Genomic DNA, 17,520 nt, shown 5'->3' with positions numbered 1-17,520 from the left:
GATTTGGCTACAAAAAAAATACAGGAGTTGAGAGTGGGCTTTATCACCTTAAAAAGCCTCACTATACTCTGACTACAAATATTGACTGAAAGTGGGCTCCTTCCAGAACAAAAATACTCACGTTTGACTGGACCACCTCCTGCATGCATCACCTCCCAGTTGGTGGACAGCTCTTCTGTTTAACCACCAGGACATACATCTTTAATCTAGAATTATCATGTGCATCACCTTCTTGTGACCCACACCTCCCAACTCCAAAGGAATAGACTAATATCATGCATTTAAAGAAGCCAGGAAGGGGATTTATGTTGTCTGAAGAAGTCGCTTTCAGACGAAAGTCGTTTGTGCAACCATTTCCACTTCAGTGCAGGAACAGGATGATGGTCTCCCATCCAAGGAAAATAATATGGCTGCTGCAGCAAGGGTGAAACAGCTTTCATGGGGGAAGCTGACATATTATTTCTTTTGCAAAAATCTTCAGAACTTTCTGAAAAGGGACTCAGGTATTTGATGAAGCATTAAGGAGTGTTTGGAAAATGTGCTTTGCTTCGTAACAAGTTACTCAGACTGTGATTCGAAATATGTTTTTCTAACTAAAGAGAAACGTGTGGTGCATGAGAAAAAAATGCAGAAACCCATGAAAGATATCTTTGTTAAATGTCAGTGATATGTGCCTGTTATTTTTCTGTCTTGCAAGCTAATAAACTTAAGACCAGTTACTTTACAGACAGGGTAGTTATTAGCTCTCAGTAGAAAATAATGTACCACAGGGAATTTACAGTATAAGAAAAATGCTCTTAAATATTTGGGACCATCTGAGCCACCCAGGTTAAGTGTTTTCTGGCAGTAGAGGTGTTATTGTTGTCATAGCCCTGCCACATGATGTTATTCTCCTAAGTAAAATGTAGTTTTCCTCTTAAAGAACTCTGCTTAGGTCCAGTGGCAAGTAGTCATGATTTCCTTCTCATACCTGGGATGGAAGAGATGTTTTTGAGGATTGTGGGGAAAAAAACAAACAAAACCACAAAAACCAGAAAGAACAAAATTGCAATCAGTATTTTAAATAAAGCAGGTGGGCTACAAAAGAAATGCATTTCATTTTTGACAGTGTTCTTAGAAAATAGAACAGTTGAAGGACCACATTATTGTGTACAGTGACTGTAAACCTGTCACTTCTCTTTCATGAAGAACAGAAGACACCCAATCCCAAAAATAAGACACTATAAAAACAGTATCTAACCCAAATGGTTTTGTTTCCATGGAACCTTCTTTGTGCTATTAGACATCTTCTGGTTTTTCTTAATCGTAACTTGAATCTAGTTATTGAAGCTCTAGATCAGCCATAACAACAGCTACTGTTTCAAGCCCAACAGCCGACTGATTGGTGGGATTATCAGCCACGGTCCAGACAGAAAAATAAACATGGAATTGTGTTTTCAAACCCCTCAAACAACGTCTGTCTATATACATTCTTGGCCTTATACTCCGCTTTTAATAATGTAAATAGAAAATCATTCTTCATTAAAACTTGACAAAATTGCTTCATCCCTCATTCCAAGGCACCCATAGCGAAGTTGAGGTTTTATAAGTAGATTAGACCTGCAGTGTTATTTTTAGCCATGTAGTTATTCATGAGCAAAGGGCTTTTTAGATACAAACCAGGTGCAGACCAGCTGCTTTGTGTATCTGTGAAAGTGGCCCCAAACCGAACAAAAACATTGCAGATACCTATCTTTGAATAATAGCATTTTTGTGTCATACAATTCCTTCATGTTATTCTTGTGCAACATTTTTCCACAACTAAATAATTGGTGGGCTCCTCAGCTGAGGTCAAAGCCGTGTGATGTGATGTGATCTGCCTGAGCGTGTTCAGCAGTCTCCAAAGGGCACCCTCATGGCCACGCTGAGGTGGCAGCGGGTGCAGACTGCTCCTTCCCAGGTCCATAGAGCATTCTGGGGTCAAGTGAGCTGCCCTCCCAGCCCCTGCTATGCTCACACAGAGTCGGTACGTGCTGAAAGAGCCACACAATAGCAGCACAGATAGAAAAACAGCACTCTGAGCCAAATAAAACAGGCTGTTTGAGACAAGGACTGTAAATCCCAGGGGAGGTCAGCGTCTCCTTGACCATAAACAAACGATAATGATTAATATTAGCACATAAATTTGTATGGGGAAGGGAAGAGATGCCTTAAGAAAAGCTACAATACTTAGTAATAACCTAAACTTCATTTCATATATCTCACAGTGATTTCCACTCAGCTTCTGAATAAAGGCCGGAAGCAACATTTGATTGGAAAAATATTATGCAGCCAGAAAACAAGAGCTGAGAGAGAGGAGCCTACAGCACTTGAGACTAGGGGCTGAAAGTTTCATCTGATAGAAAAATGAATGCCTGTTGATCTGGAGAAAACATAATGCAAAACATGTTTGCTGAGTGAGAAAAATGTTGGTTGGGCAATATCAAAAGCAGCTGTGGTGTGACAGTCAAAAACCAATTAACTAAATGTGACATGGCAGCAAAATAGTCCATGTGGATTAGGGTCTGTGACGCTACCAGAGGGGACAGTGATGCAGAAGTCACTCTCTAAGCTGTAACTGTGACGACAGCATAGGGGAACTGCCAGGGGTGGGAGGCAATGTGTGTATTACTCAATGTTTCTACGTACCTTACTTTCATAATTATTATAATTACTCATTACATCTTCCAGTTTTCTATTTGATCAGACACAGCCCATGCTATGGCAAAGGTAAGTCACCAACATGTAGTCATGCTCACCTGACATTTACCTGAGAGTCTCCGTTTCCTGGATTTCTCTTTGTTCTTCTTTACACCAATCTTGAAACAAACAAACAAACAAACAATCAAATCACATAACCAAAAAAACACGAAAACCCCTGATGTGCAATTTATTCTTCCAAAACAGAAAAGTGTTAAACTCACTGTACTGTGACTTTCAACTCTGTAAGAGTATAATAAAATATCTATACATTTTTACTACTCTGAGCAGATCTTCTGCAAGCTGCCAATCTTCTCCTTCGAAGGAATATGCAGTGCCTGTAAAAGGATGGGGTTCGTTGCTTTTTGAGGTATTACCACTAGAAAAAAAATCACTGTTTTGTTTATAATACCAGATATAGATCACAGGCTGGATAGGTGAGATACACTGTCTATCAATGTTTTGTAAAGTGGCATGGGATGAGAAACTTCTTTTTGAACTAGAAAATACTGGTAAGTCAAAATTCAAACACAGAGAAGGTTTATGTGCTTTTCATCTTTTTTTTTTTTTTTTTTTTTGTGGGTTTCTTCATGAACAAAGAAACCAGTATTTGATTTTTCTGTTTATTTGAATCACTTAAAATGTTTCGCCAATGAGTCACTGTCAAGAGACTAGATGAAAAGACTTTTATCATCAACAGATAATGTGACAAAACAATGCAAATTCATGTTCCAGACTATTATTTAGTCATTTCAACTTAATGCTAGGCTTCTTGTTTCAATGTATGCTTGCAGAAGTTCAGTCAAACATGAGCTTTTTTATGCCCCAAAAGGTGTTAGCAGTTCTGGTTCCTGAAGCTTTCTACACTTCCATAGAATGGGAGCAACTTTCTTTCAAGCTTCCCCAACACACTCCCACTTTTTCCTTAAGGGACGACTTCAGGATGAATGGATGGTTTAGTCTCCATGACCCACTCACTCGCTGGTGCCACTGTGACTGCCAAGAAGTGACTGACATCAGATTTAACTGCCAGGAGAAGACCAGGAGTAGTTAGGCAGACACCAGCAATTCATCCTTCACATAATGCATATTTCTGCTACTGTTAATCTGCCTGAATCAGTGACCTACAGCTAATGGATTCAATAGGCTTTTTACTTAAGTCTGATCAAGCTACTACTAACACAGCTGGGGGAAAAAAAACACAAAAACCAAACCAAAACAAAACCCAACAAAAATACTTTGAATATGAATATGATCTTTTAATGACCTTCCCTATTCCTAATGCCTTCAGCCCACTTGTTTCCAGGTCAGACTAATGTCTAAAGCAATCATCCCAAGAAGCAACAGGTTATCTTTTGTGCCTACAAACCATTCCACTTGGTGAGCTTTCCTTTACTTTTTTTTTAACAGCGGCTGGGAAAGTAATTGTTTGTGGAAACACATGGACACAGTGAGCTTCAGCATCGCCAGGACTGCATTAGACCATGTGGTTAACTGGAACTGTATGAGTTTGGATTCCCTGTCTTAATTCTGAACCCACAACATAAGGGGAGCATATTTCCTTGCTCCCACATCATTAATTGCAATCACTGTTATCCAAATAATCTGGTTCATAGATAAAAATTGGAGAGAGACAATACATCAGCTAACAATAGACTGGCTAATCATTTAGGAAAACTAATAAAAATACAGTGACATATTAATAAACCTTCTGACTCCTGGCTCGTCAAGTTGTTGGTCTATGAAGTATAACAAATCCAAAATCCATCTACTAAATTCTACTGACACTGAAATCTATAGGAACTCCGATTCTTGTGTAGGGTGATGGGTCAGTTCAGTGAGTTCAGCCAAGCACTAAGGCCTGAAATTGGCTTCAGAAGTTCTGACATGCCTCCACCTCTGAGCGATCGCAAAGGCTTACCAAGGGCTGTAAATAGCCCAGGCACAAGGCTCCAAGTGAGCAAACAACCCAAGAAGCAGCTGCCTTAGGTTTTAGCAATAAAAATGTTGTTACCTTCTGCCTTACATAGATTTCCTACGTGACAAACATCAGAATTAAACAGTTGCAATATTCAGCACATTTTTATCCAGATAAATATTGAAAACATATTTAATGCAATATTGAAGGGATTACAGAATTCTGAAAAGGAAAGTCTGACTAATGCCGCAGCTGTGCAGCATTCCAGTGAATCCAAGCCATTGCCAGCATTTATTAGCCACTCAGCCTTTGACAATAAACAATCTTCAGCTCATGATCATATATCCAGACAGATAGATGTATAGAACTGCCTGCACAGACGCATTAACACTGTCCTGTCTATGCACCATGAATACCCCAGCACTAGCTTTAGTTCAGTGAACCTGATACAAAAGGTGCAGCTCATTTTTATTTTATTCTTTTTAAATGACTGTAGATAATTACACTATAATATATCTTGTTGTACATTTACTTTTGTTTTCTGGAAGAATTACTGTGGCCCGAAGTACGTGAAGGCTGCTTACTGCTGACAATAAAATGAAGACTTCAGCCATTTCATGAAATCAAATTTAAGGTTGGAAAGGATGTTTTTCCTGATAACATTTGGAATCAAACTACTTAAAGTTATGGTAGTAACTGCAATGCAGAGCAGGTTTTCATCCATTGGAGTAAGTGTGCTTTGAAAAAGAAAATACTAGTGGAAATGCCTAGGAAATGTCTGGAAAAGTCACTTCTCCAGAGAAACGCACAGTATTAGAATAATCAAAGAAATCATCGTGATACTATCCCTTTAGATCAGACAAAGAAAAAACTCCAGGACTGATTTAAACCATTCTGTGGAACAAGTAACACAAGTTTTGTTAGGTCTCTTCCATTTCAGCATACAGTCCACACTGCATTCAGATCACCAGGCACACACGGGATGGACTCAAAGCCTCAAAGCTGCCTCTCTTATCTTTGGTCACCACCACATTATAAGCCTCAGTTAAGAGATTTATTTATACTTGGTGTCTAGTGAAGGTTCAAAAAAGGAAGCAAAGAGAGAATTGTCATTAACTGAAAAGAACTTTGCAGCATGAAAGTGCTTTGGTGTCTTGAAATACCTGGTTTCACAAAGTTTATATCATGCAAGTTGAGACACTTGCCCTGACATACAGCATTAAAACTGGCCTAATACCAGGCGAGATGAATCTCCAATCAACCATTCAAGGATGGCCTAAACAAGAAAACAAGAATGCCTTGTAAGAGGAAAGCTAGGGAAATTATTCAATGCTTCTGATAATACAAAGCAGAAAGTCAGACAAGAGGGCCTCTCATGTAAAAATATGTATTTTTTCAATGCACATGATAAAATAATTACCTGGTCCCCTTTCTCTTCTGTTTCTTTTTCTAAATGAAGAATGAAATGTCACAAGTATTATCCAGTTATAGTCTTGTCAAAGTTCAACATATCAGAGAAAATCTCTAATAATAGTGAGAAAGAGATTGTTGTCAGCTGGAGCATGTTTTATTGTGGTACCTTGCTATGAGAGTTTTATAAATAAAATCCAAGAACAAGTAGAAAAAGCAAGAGAATCCTTGCAATATATGGAAGGATTAGAGTAAGAATAATATATCTATTTTCATTTTTACTCCAGTGCAGAATGTTCCAACATGAAATACAATGGGAAAGTATTTTAAAAGCATATTTTTCATTAACATAAAATTTTCCCTTCAGTGCAACCATCTCTGGGGCATCCAGACTTCTTAAAATGATAATTCTCAAGGTAGCCTTGGGTGGTGAGGGTGCAAACCAGCAGAAGTGGGATCAAGCACTCAAATGGGGACCCAACTAACATCAGCTCATTCCTGACCCCATCACACCGGTGTCTAAGCTGCCAGATTCCTTAATTGCTGCAGTCCATAGTGCATTTTAAGTTGAATATTTGGAGGCAAAACAAACTGTATTCCAACTTATGGCTGGAATAGACAGGCGGTTCAAACAGGTATAACATATGATGGGCAAGTCTAGCTAATATTTCATCAGTCATCCCAAACTGCCTGTACTTGTTAGTCATTACAATTCAAAACATCTCTCAGAGAGGCATTTTTGGAAAAAAAAAATGGACCCATATATATGTCCATATCCAGGATTTACAAAGAATTGCAGTTGTATGGACTTTGATCCTTTGACCACTCAGCCAGCAGAGCAGGGATGTCAGCAAAACAGCCCCAGGGAGGCGAGGGACAACTCTGATCACACCGAGCCACTGCTGAGCCCCACTTGAAGTTCAGCTATGGAGCAAGAGTTCTGAAATCAGAACTGGATTCAGCTGGCATGAGACAATTAAACACTGTGGCTGTTACACTGTTCTCAGATATCTGTAGTAAAACAAGCCTTGCACTTGAAGATAGCACTTCAGCCCAAAACCGCTCAGTGGCACAAAGTTGTCAGGTGGTAATCAAAAATAGTCAATGTCACAGAGTCATAACAAATTGGACCATTGATAGCACTTGCATTCTCTGTTATTAATGACTGAAGAATGCAGGAAAACTACTGAACATTAGTTTTGAAAGTCCCAACATAGATAATAATTCACATTTACTGGAATTTCACTATTTCAAATAGAATTCCACCTGGAAGAAGCAGGATATCACCCCTGAGTTCACATCAAGTTCAACTTGAAAAGCACCACAGTACAGTATGTGCTGCTGGATATAACAAAATAAAGAGAATGACTACAGCTAAACTGAGATTATTGAACCTGAGAGAGTTGCTGGAATCAATGATCTTCAATTGAAAGCCTACCACGGTGGTCTGATCCAGAGGACATTTTTTACTGTATAAGGAGCCCAAGGGACCAGACAAAATTCAATAAATACATTTTTCATTTATGAGTGCGGTGATAACCTGGACAGTCAACTAAGATCCTTTAACAACAACAAAAAAATCATTCATTTCTTTGGCCTTTTGTTAAATCTTTTTGATGCTTCACAGAGGTTTAGGAGAAGCTGTGGTCAGGGATCAGGAGCTCAGATGCAACTGCCTGCAGGTTATAGTTATAAAAAAGATAAAAGGGCCATAATACCATATGGCACTCAAGCAATCAAAAAGAACATTGGCACAGAAATAAGGAAAGAAAAGCCTGAGGTACACAACTCAAGTTGTATGTTTCCTTTAAAAAGAGATAAAGAGTAAATCCAACTTCTTTTCCATTATAAATTACTCTTCCTTTTAAATAACATGTGAAATTATGCCAATTAAGGTAACATCTATAGGTCAAAGTAAAAGAGTACCAGCTTCTCAGTTATCCTGTACAGGAAAAATGGATAACATTTGCAACTAAGACTTTCAGTAGCATCTGTCAAAAAAAGTAGCATTCTAAATAAAGGCTATCATTTTTCAATCATGCAACACTATTGTATTATTTCCACTCTTGAAATCAAACCAAATATTTAAGCAGATCATACAGTTTTATCGGCCATTTAAAAACCCAATTCTTTTTATTAGGCTTGTCTCAGTGAAAGACTGCTGAGATTCTCAGCTTGATCTTCTAATTATTTGGTTATGAGCAGAGTTCATTGTGGTTTGGAAGATCAATTTTAGTTCAAATTAAAACGCCATCATAGTTTCAGGATAATCCTTAATTACTGAATGAAGGAACTAAAGACTAGGATGAACAGGATTTGTAAGGAGATGATATTTCATCATATAGTACTCAGTGATTGTTTCAAATCTTTTTTGTACCTACAGGATATCACAATTTGGTAATGCCATGATGATAAATCATTTGAAGACTCATGGCTGCATTTCTATATAATATCAGGCAAAGTTTGCACAGGCTTTATCCCTCATTCTTCCCACCTCACTTTAGGCACCTACACTATTCCAAACACCCTCTAATGGTGAATCAGACAACTTGTATTTCAAAGCCATTTAGAGACTCCTGCAATTTTCCACTTCATAGACTCCCACATGTTATGTCCCATTTTGAGCCTGCAAACTGGATGTCAAATTGAAGGAATCTGTAATTTGCCTGATTTACCCATTGATTTCCTTATTAAATAAAAGCTAAGGAGGCCTCACACTTCTATAAACATTTCATTAGAAAAAACTTCCTAGAATTCCATTTTGATTGAAATTATACAGATTCTTGAAGTGACTCTACCTGTTCTTTGTCAGCTACCACAGCTGACATCTTTCCTTCACATTTACCTCTGATTGGCATTTCCATGGCATATATAAGTAATCATGTGCGTGGGAAAGCAGTATTAAGAATTATTTAATGTTATTCATTTAATATACCTTTATATGACTTAAAAACTGGCAATTAGAAGGAAAAATAGCATTATAGACAACCAGCTGGCTTCCCATGATCCACTAACAGACCATCTGTGAGAGTGACCACAGTATTTTGACCCTTTATCCACTAGAACACTAACCCCAGTCAGGACCCCTGGGAAGTCTGGCTTGAGAATATGTGTTGGCTGTGAGCAGAAATATCCCAAATGCTTTGGAGAGGGAGCTGTATTCACAAGTCTGAAGACATAATCACCTCTTAAACCTAGAAATACTGCCCCTCTGTATTCTGCTGCTCTGGACAATTTCTCCATACGTTAACTGGCTAAGTCCCCAGCAAGCAGTTGTCTCAACACAGTGTGGGAATCTCTGAAGTAAATCATGTCTGCGATCTTAATTCTTTAGAAAAAAAAATAACTACTCTGCAAAGTAAAGTGCTGAAGGGTTGCATCAAATACAAGTGATTTTTGACAAGTTGAACATTGCTGGAGACAATTCCAAAGCCTCAGAAGGACCACTGATAACCCCTTCCCATTAATGGCCTACAAGGCATCAAGACCCCACGTTAGCTTTGAAAATTTTAGAGTTGATGAGGGATATTTGTTCAAATTTCTATTTCACGTTTGGAGGGTCTATTCTGCTACAGTTGAGTAAAACCAGGTTTCATGTTCACTTCAGTAAGATTAGTCTCCTTCATGAGAGGGGACTAACCGAGATTCATGTCTTCCTATTGTTCTCTGTTCAAACTTTATCAAAAAGTGTAACCCCAGAGTGCCGACACCTGATGTATTCAAAACAGGGAGATATACTGTGCTGCTCTGACCTCGCCACATCCTGCTGAGAACCACCAGGTTAATCCAGGCTAAGTGAGACTCTGATGTTTAGAGCGGGTCTGGTTTACAGCAGAATATTCATCTCTAAAAGGAGATGGGAAGAAGTGTCCAGAAGCATTATTTATAAAGGAAGATAAGTGCTGGCTAACTTTCCTGCCTTATGCTTATATCATCTAATTACTTTGGCACAGTGTTTCACTCTTTCATGTTCCAAGTCTGGTTTGTGCTCTAGCAATTCACATCATTCTCCTTCCTATCTCTTAAATTCTCTTTCCCCTCCCTTTAGATACACCATTACCAGTCCTAAGTAAACTGATCTTCAGGGGTTTATACATGCTCAGTGTAACATAATTTCTGCTCCCAGTTTCCAACCAACACTAATTATTTTTTTGGCTGCAAGACATTACACTATGATGGGCACACCTTCAGTGGGATCTCCCAGACCCCCATGTCAATCTCAAAGCACCCCAAACCCAGTGAGAGCTATGAATCTCAATAGCTATTGTTCTATATTTTGGGGAAAGGGAAGTCTAGAACTATGACATTCTTTAAACAACAATGAAAACTAAGTGAGGCAAATAAGACCTAAGATACAAAACCTATCTGGCGTGTTTAAGTGTTCTCTTTTACAGCACATTAAGTTAAATGTTCCAACTGCAACATGGTTTATGGCTTGCATGTGCTATTAAAAGGTTTGTATGTGACACAACTCCTTCAGCCTCAACATCTTAAGATCCCTGAAGCCAAACAGGATTTTTAAATGCTTCATCTCTTTGATCTTCCTAACACTAGCAAACAATCCTTTTAAGCCCACTACCCATATCTCCTTCATTTTGGGTTAGCTCTGAGTTTTAAGAACCTTGTAAAGTTTCATAAATGCATTTTATCTAAAGGACGTTTCTTAATCCCAAATTGAGATAATGAGATATAATTCCTAACTCAAATTGTCTAATTATAGAGTATTAGAAAATGACAAATCACTCTCTTCAAGATTAAAAATAAAATAGCAGGTAGCTGGTAGAACAGATTATGTTTAATTATAAATATTTGCATTCCACTGTTATTAACATGATTCAGAAAAAGATTAGAAATGCAATGTAAATCTTTTTTTTGGATTCATTTTTAAACAAATCTTTAGTTCTTCTATACACAAATGTGTATCCGGCTCTAGCATTAATTTGTAGAAACTAGTTCAGTATCAGGGGAATCTTTGATCTGCACAATTATCAATTACATAATTAAAATCAGAAGAGTGAAGATGCTTTGAAGATTTATTAGGAACTTAATTTATTCTCAGTTATTAATTTTCATTGCCTAAAATTGAAAAACATGAAACAACAAAGCGTGCATGCTGGCTCAGTAGTGGTCTTTGAATTAACAAGTCTCCTATGAGTTCTAGGAAGGATATTCTAGGTTATCTAATAATATAGTACATGTATTCCTAAGAAAACATAGGCAGAGTATATGAGGGGTAGATTTTTAATTAGTATTGTAGCAAATATTTATATTTATGGTTTTATGAAAAATAAGTTTTGAAGGTTTTACTTACATTTTATCTTTCATTTAAATTGACTCTAAAAATGCTTTCTCCCTGAATTAAGAAGAGGGTGGATGTTTATCATTCCAGTCCAGCCCCTGTTTTCTTCACTACTATTGCATTGAGGGAATTAAACATTCACTAAACAATCAGGCAAAGCAGATCATCTTATGATTACACACAATAGCCTGCTGCTTACCATGAAATCATGGCACCTCAACCCTTCTTACATGGATTAAAGAATTTTGAACTTATGCAATGTATTTTTACTTACCAAATATGTTACACAGTGACATTGTACTCCCATGAGCATAGGTAAACCATCTGCCAGACAGTTTTCTTCCATTCCTTAGGTGAAGTGATTACTCTAGAATTACTCCTTCTGTGAAGCTGAGTAATATTGACTATCCAAGTGGTTACTTGGAAGCTTAAAGATCTGAAGAAATCTCTGGACTAGCTGACATAATGGAATCACTAGAAAAATTAATATCCACGTGGTAAAAAAAATATATTGTTTATGGAACACTTGAAACAGTTATAAGCCAAAACAAAGCAAGGTTTAGTCTACTTTATACACTCAGGTACATGAAAGACACATTGGGTATGAAGACTACAAAAAAAAACCATGGGGTTTTGAGGGTAGAGAGTTTTTTAAAAACATAGTGTGCAAGTCAAAGCAATGGAGAGGGATGCTGCATCTGCAGACTATAAAAGTTAGGAGGAAGTAAAACATTCTCAGTACAGAAGTAATGTTCTGAATTTTAGAAGAAACCAACTTATTTGAGAGAGTTTGAGGAAAAAAAAAGGAAGGAGGCATGTCCGAGCACTTTCATCACTAAGTCCCCAGCCTGATACCAACAGACTGATTTTTATAATTTAAATATCATAGAAAAATACCAGAAACAAAGCTATGGCATCATATCAGCCGCATAAATCTACCTCCTTAAGAAAGAATTAAGAGAATTCTATCATTCAAGATGTGATTGCAAACCTGAGTTTGAAGGTTCATGTCAAGTACTCTCCTCATTCACGTCACGTACTCAAACAGGGAGGTGTCTTTGTAACTGTTATGTACAAAGAAAACATGAAAAAGTAATGAAGTTCAGAGAACAGGTCTTCTGCCTGCAAGCCCATGGTCTCTGTGAAGTTTTTCTACAGGTATACAATTTTTCTCTGTATATAAAGGGTGAGTAACTGAAGATGAACTCTCATAATTACTCAATCCATTCATATACATCTACTGTGAACTGTTCTAGGAATCAGGCTTTCCAACACCACCTCATACATGTGATAATTTTAGTATTTCCTGGTTTCAATTAGAAGAGAAATCACAAAAACATAGCTTTTTAAATGTATTTTCCCATGTCTTTCTGTTGCAATTGCACCTTAGAAGTAAACCAGCAGAGAAACAGAGCACAGCAGGATAATGAGCATATGGACCATAAACAAGGGTGAGTTACTTCTTCCATTCCAATGAGTATTTATGTAAATGTTACTTTAATCAGACATGATCAACGTGGGTTTTTAAGCTAAATGCAAAAACCCAGCCCAGTGAACTGTTATCCCAAATATCAAATAGCATCAGATCTCCCAGAACCTCTTTTTAAAGTCAGGGAGCTGAGTTAAAACAGAGCTACAATTTCTACTTATAGCTAGAAAGTAGAATGGCACAATCTCTGGCAATCATGGGACAAAACCAACCCATATTATGATACATTAATTAAATGTTTTTTACCACAATATGGGTCTTTATTGTTCGGAGGGGTCAGACATTATGCCAAGCAAGCAGCATCATAAGCTATTCCTCTATGCCCTAATTTGTTCCAACAAAGCCTACAGCATCCACCTTTTTATTTCTTAATTAACATTTTGAAAGGATGCATGTGCTACTGTGTCTTTCATTGGAAAGGAGCTCCAGAAGACCCTGGCAGCTCTTACACCATGGTTGGCAACTGGTTTGGCCACCACTGCAGACTGGGTAAAAAGCAGAGCTTTGTCTCATATTCATATCCTACACAGTGTATTTCCCACACTGCTTCTGGGCAGCAACAGAGCCAGCAAGTTCTCAACAAAGGAATTTTTATGATAAATGAAATTTCACTGCTTTAAATCTAAATAAAATAGTTTTAATTTGGTCAAGTATTTGCTTGAGAGCTCATTGTTTCTCTGTAACACATCTTTCCCTTTCAGAACACAGTCTGATAATTTAAAAAAATGTTGGAAATGTACCTCAAATTTGAACATAGTTACTCTGAATTACTTTCCAAGGATTCAAAATACAAAGCAGCATTTCCAGTGATTTGTGCCATGCTGATAACTTGGAATTGTCAGGAACTGAGTTCATGGCTGCTTTGCATTCCCAAAATGACACAAAATGAATGGGTTTACTAGAGAATTCATCCTTTCTTAAGTACTCCTTCTCCCTTCTTTTTCCAGTGTTATATCAAATAACTAATCCACCAAAAGAAAAAAAATCCCAACTTCCACAGAAGAAATAAGACAGTCATACATAAAAGTTGCAATACTGCTCCACTGAAATTTTTCATATTCATTTTTCAAATGCTGCCTGATAATCCATAACAAATTCATTCAGCTGTGAAGGCACACTTGGTGCTCTGTAACGCACACTGCAAGAAAACTGTGCTGCACCTTTTCAGGTACACACCCTGTGCAGACATACACACACATGCAGGGGTTGAGGATTCAGATAGTAGTTATAAAACAGGTAGTAAGCATATGACCCACCAGGGAGTTGGCAGGACACTCCCTCCTGGTGCAAAAACTGAGCAAGAAGAGAGGAGGCTGTAAGTTGTTCCACACTCTGCCCACAACAGGCAGAGGAAAACAATGTTTCAGCCAAAACCAACACACGTGTTGCTCCTCTCCTCTGCCTCCCATGTCCTCTGGGGCAAAGAGGTTCAGAAGAGCATCCCATAAGTCAGAGCTGTCAAAACCACCCGTCAAGCTGCACATGAGTCCTGCCCTAGCCATAAACACATGGTAAGGATCTGTGCATAGAGCATTTTTCTTCACATGTCTGAGTACGGGTTCCTTGCAGGACCAGGGAGAAAACTGCCCTATCTGATATCCACTTACACAGAAGCTCAGCAGGGAGGGAAGAGCTCCGAATAGTAGGAGAAAATGGGAGTAACAGTTTCCTGAGGACCACTAAGGCAACACACTATTAAATGTACCGTCTAACGTTGTTCTATTCTTCCACTCTTGCAGCTACCACATGTGATGGACAAAATCCAAGTTAAACACTCTCACCAGAGCATGCTCCAAGACAGACGACTGGGTCTCGCCAAAACAATGCAGTTCTATTCTCTATTTATTTTTGTAGTTCAAAGACCTGGCAGTAGCCCATTTGATGCCTGCCATAAGGACCAGTGCACCCTTGATTACTGCCATGAGATTTCCAAGCCCACAGACGGCATGTATTCCAGCCTATGCCAGTCACCAAGACAGACTATGTACAAACACCAGCGGGATTCTCTGAAAGAAAGAAAAAAGCCAGCTCCCATTTCCACTTTGAACCCACCCATGATAGGCTGCCAACTTGAGGACCTTGCCTTAATCACAGCAACCACATGAAAGAGTTTATTCTGTTTATCTTGGTTCATTTAGGAAACCAGTGATAAGTCTGCCATGAAAAAATTTCCATCTTCTGGAAGCTGGCACACTTGGTCAAAAAGATACAGGCTTTGATTTCATTTGAAGTGTGGTTATTTAGAGTCACATCACACAGTGCACAAATTTTCTTATTCTACCAGATGACTTCTTTTCCCCAATAAGCAATCTTGTGAATGTTTCAAAATCCCTCTCAAGTACAACAGTATCTCAGAGTGGAAGTGGTGGGAGAAGGGCAGCAGATCCTCCTAAACCCTCTAGTGTGCAGGTTGCATCCTTGGTGTGTCCAGCCAGCCAGGAGTCAAGGGGTGCTGGAAGAAGAGCTGTGGCCCACACATGGGAGGGGATGAGATGTGCAGTGAGACCAACCTTTCCTTCTTGCACTGGAGTTTCTGAAGCAAACAGGACAAAGGCAGCCTCAAATAAACATATGACACTGAACTGAACATGGAGCATTACCCTGCCGTGGAATAGCAATAACAGGAAAAAACAATGGACATGCAGACTAATTGCAGACAAAGTCAAATAGGCCTCTTCTGCATGAGCTAGATGTGTCTTTCTTGGCTGTGGAGTATTTTGGATAAACACACATCCTCTGTAAAAGACAAGCATATATAGACCAACATTAACATCTATAAATGCTGGCTGTCCCCAGTGCTGTTGGTGCTGTAGCCAGATACTGTTGCATTAGTTTTCTGGGCACACCCGGTATCTCATAGGGTTTAAGGGTCAACAAACATGATTCTCTACTAATTAGAAGGATTAGAAGGTGCAGAATAACCAACAGGTTCTTTTGAACCCAGTGATGGAAGGCAGTGGCTGTGGGGATAGGAGTACACCCTGGAGACTATCCGGGCACAGGTTGCTGCAGGATTCCAGCACAGATGGTAGCAGTCTGCTGTAACCAACTGAAAGACATTTATGGACATATTGTATTCCTGGAAGCTACGTGAAGCCTCAACTTCTGGCAAAGACATAAATGGGAATGGACAGGAAGACTCTTCTCATGTTTGCAGAAAGGTGCATAATTTTCACATTCTGAAGGATCACTATCTTCAGTACAACAATTTTTCCTCTTGAAATGTAGGTTATATTCCTACATTCACTTCTGACTTCTCAGCCCTTGGCACCTATAATTCAATTTTCCCATTTAAAAAATTGCTGGGGTCTCTCTGCTGCTATCTCAGCAAACGCAGTATTTCATTTCTAACTGTAGCCTGTTTAGTCTGGATTTGTTCATGTTCACAGGCAGTAGATTTGAAATACAGCCTTGCAGAACAATCAGTAATAAACACACAACAGTGACAGGCAATAATTTCATAGTTTTCATGGGAGATAAGGTACAATATTTTGCAAAACTTTGCTTTATTGTGTGATTGTGCCAATTTACCTCTCACAGTAATATAGAGTTATTCCTATTGCAAGATACTAGGAGATGTTACTATAAATCTTGCAGTATCTTGCAAATGTGCAATTACTCTTCACAAGTGCCCAGATGGGGATTATATCTCATTATATCAAATGCTATGCAAAAAACAAATGTCTGGCTGTAATTAATGGGGTTGGAAACTTCAAGAAGAACAGATCTGATGATGAAAAAAACCCACAAACGTTCAGAGTTTCAGTTTGAATAACAACTCAAATGACTGGATGTTTATGTTAACCTTGTCCAAAGTACGTAATCGTCCTAAGAATGCTAAACTGGACCAAATCACAGGAGTGACCTTCCCTGTAAGCTTTCCACTAAGTCTTTTATCTGTGCGTCTATGTGTTAGAAGTTTGTCCAAAAATTTTCCTTTCTGATGCTACAGTAGCATTTAGATTTCTGATCTTTCTTTTTTTTCTTTTTTTAGAAACAGAAATAACAGATCCCTGAATGAAAACAAAACAGAAACCGTTTTATACAGCATTAAGGTTAGAAAAAGGTCAATTTTGGTGAAAGCACAAATGAGTTCCTATTTCACGTGTAAACCGATTCACTCAAACCCTTAGACCTGTGGTTTGCTCGCACAAGTGTAACACAGCGTAGCCAAATTCCCGGTAACGATCCCGAACCAAATTTTCCAGCAAAAAACATTCCCATTCCCCCTGCCTGGAACTGCAAAAAGTGTCACTGAATACTCAGTTCCCTTCATGTAACATCTGCAAACAGAAATCATCCCTGGATTGTCCTACTCAAGAACTGCTCGTGGCCAATCCTCACACTTTGCAGGATTTCAATTTCGTTTATCCCCCCCAATAACAGATTTCCCCAAAGAAATATCTTTGGATGATCTCACGTGCAAGTCAGAGACAGTCAGTTATACTGGGTCAGCCTTGGGGTTTTCCCTGAAGTTTTCTGTAACATTATTAGCTGACCTGGCTCTACTGAGTATGTATTCAGATATGCTTCTAATAAATTTAATATTAGTCATGAACAGATCTTCATATTTTGCACATTTTTTCCCTTAGTGCCAACATACTTAAAGAAAACTGCATCTGAATAAAGTTATTCTCATTGTCTAGTAAACATTTTGATTAAACACACCAAGTGTGGATCCATTTC

The 17,520-nt window shown here is 38.5% G+C and overlaps 1 long non-coding RNA gene across 1 annotated transcript in view; it reads right to left on the bottom strand.

The window, feature by feature from the left end:
* Positions 1–2,777: 2,777 nt before the first annotated feature.
* LOC126642736 (uncharacterized) overlaps positions 2,778–17,520 on the bottom strand; it is a 64,622-nt gene continuing 49,879 nt past the window's right edge. The window contains exon 4 of the long non-coding RNA XR_007629518.1: positions 2,778–2,837. This is a non-coding gene — a long non-coding RNA (uncharacterized LOC126642736). The remainder of the gene's footprint in view (positions 2,838–17,520) is intronic.

Source organism: Myiozetetes cayanensis, unplaced genomic scaffold, assembly GCF_022539395.1.
Source record: "Myiozetetes cayanensis isolate MyiCay16 unplaced genomic scaffold, myiCay2020 scf24, whole genome shotgun sequence".
Taxonomy (NCBI): Eukaryota; Metazoa; Chordata; class Aves; order Passeriformes; family Tyrannidae; genus Myiozetetes; species Myiozetetes cayanensis.
This window is presented reverse-complemented; position numbering and strand designations above follow the sequence as displayed.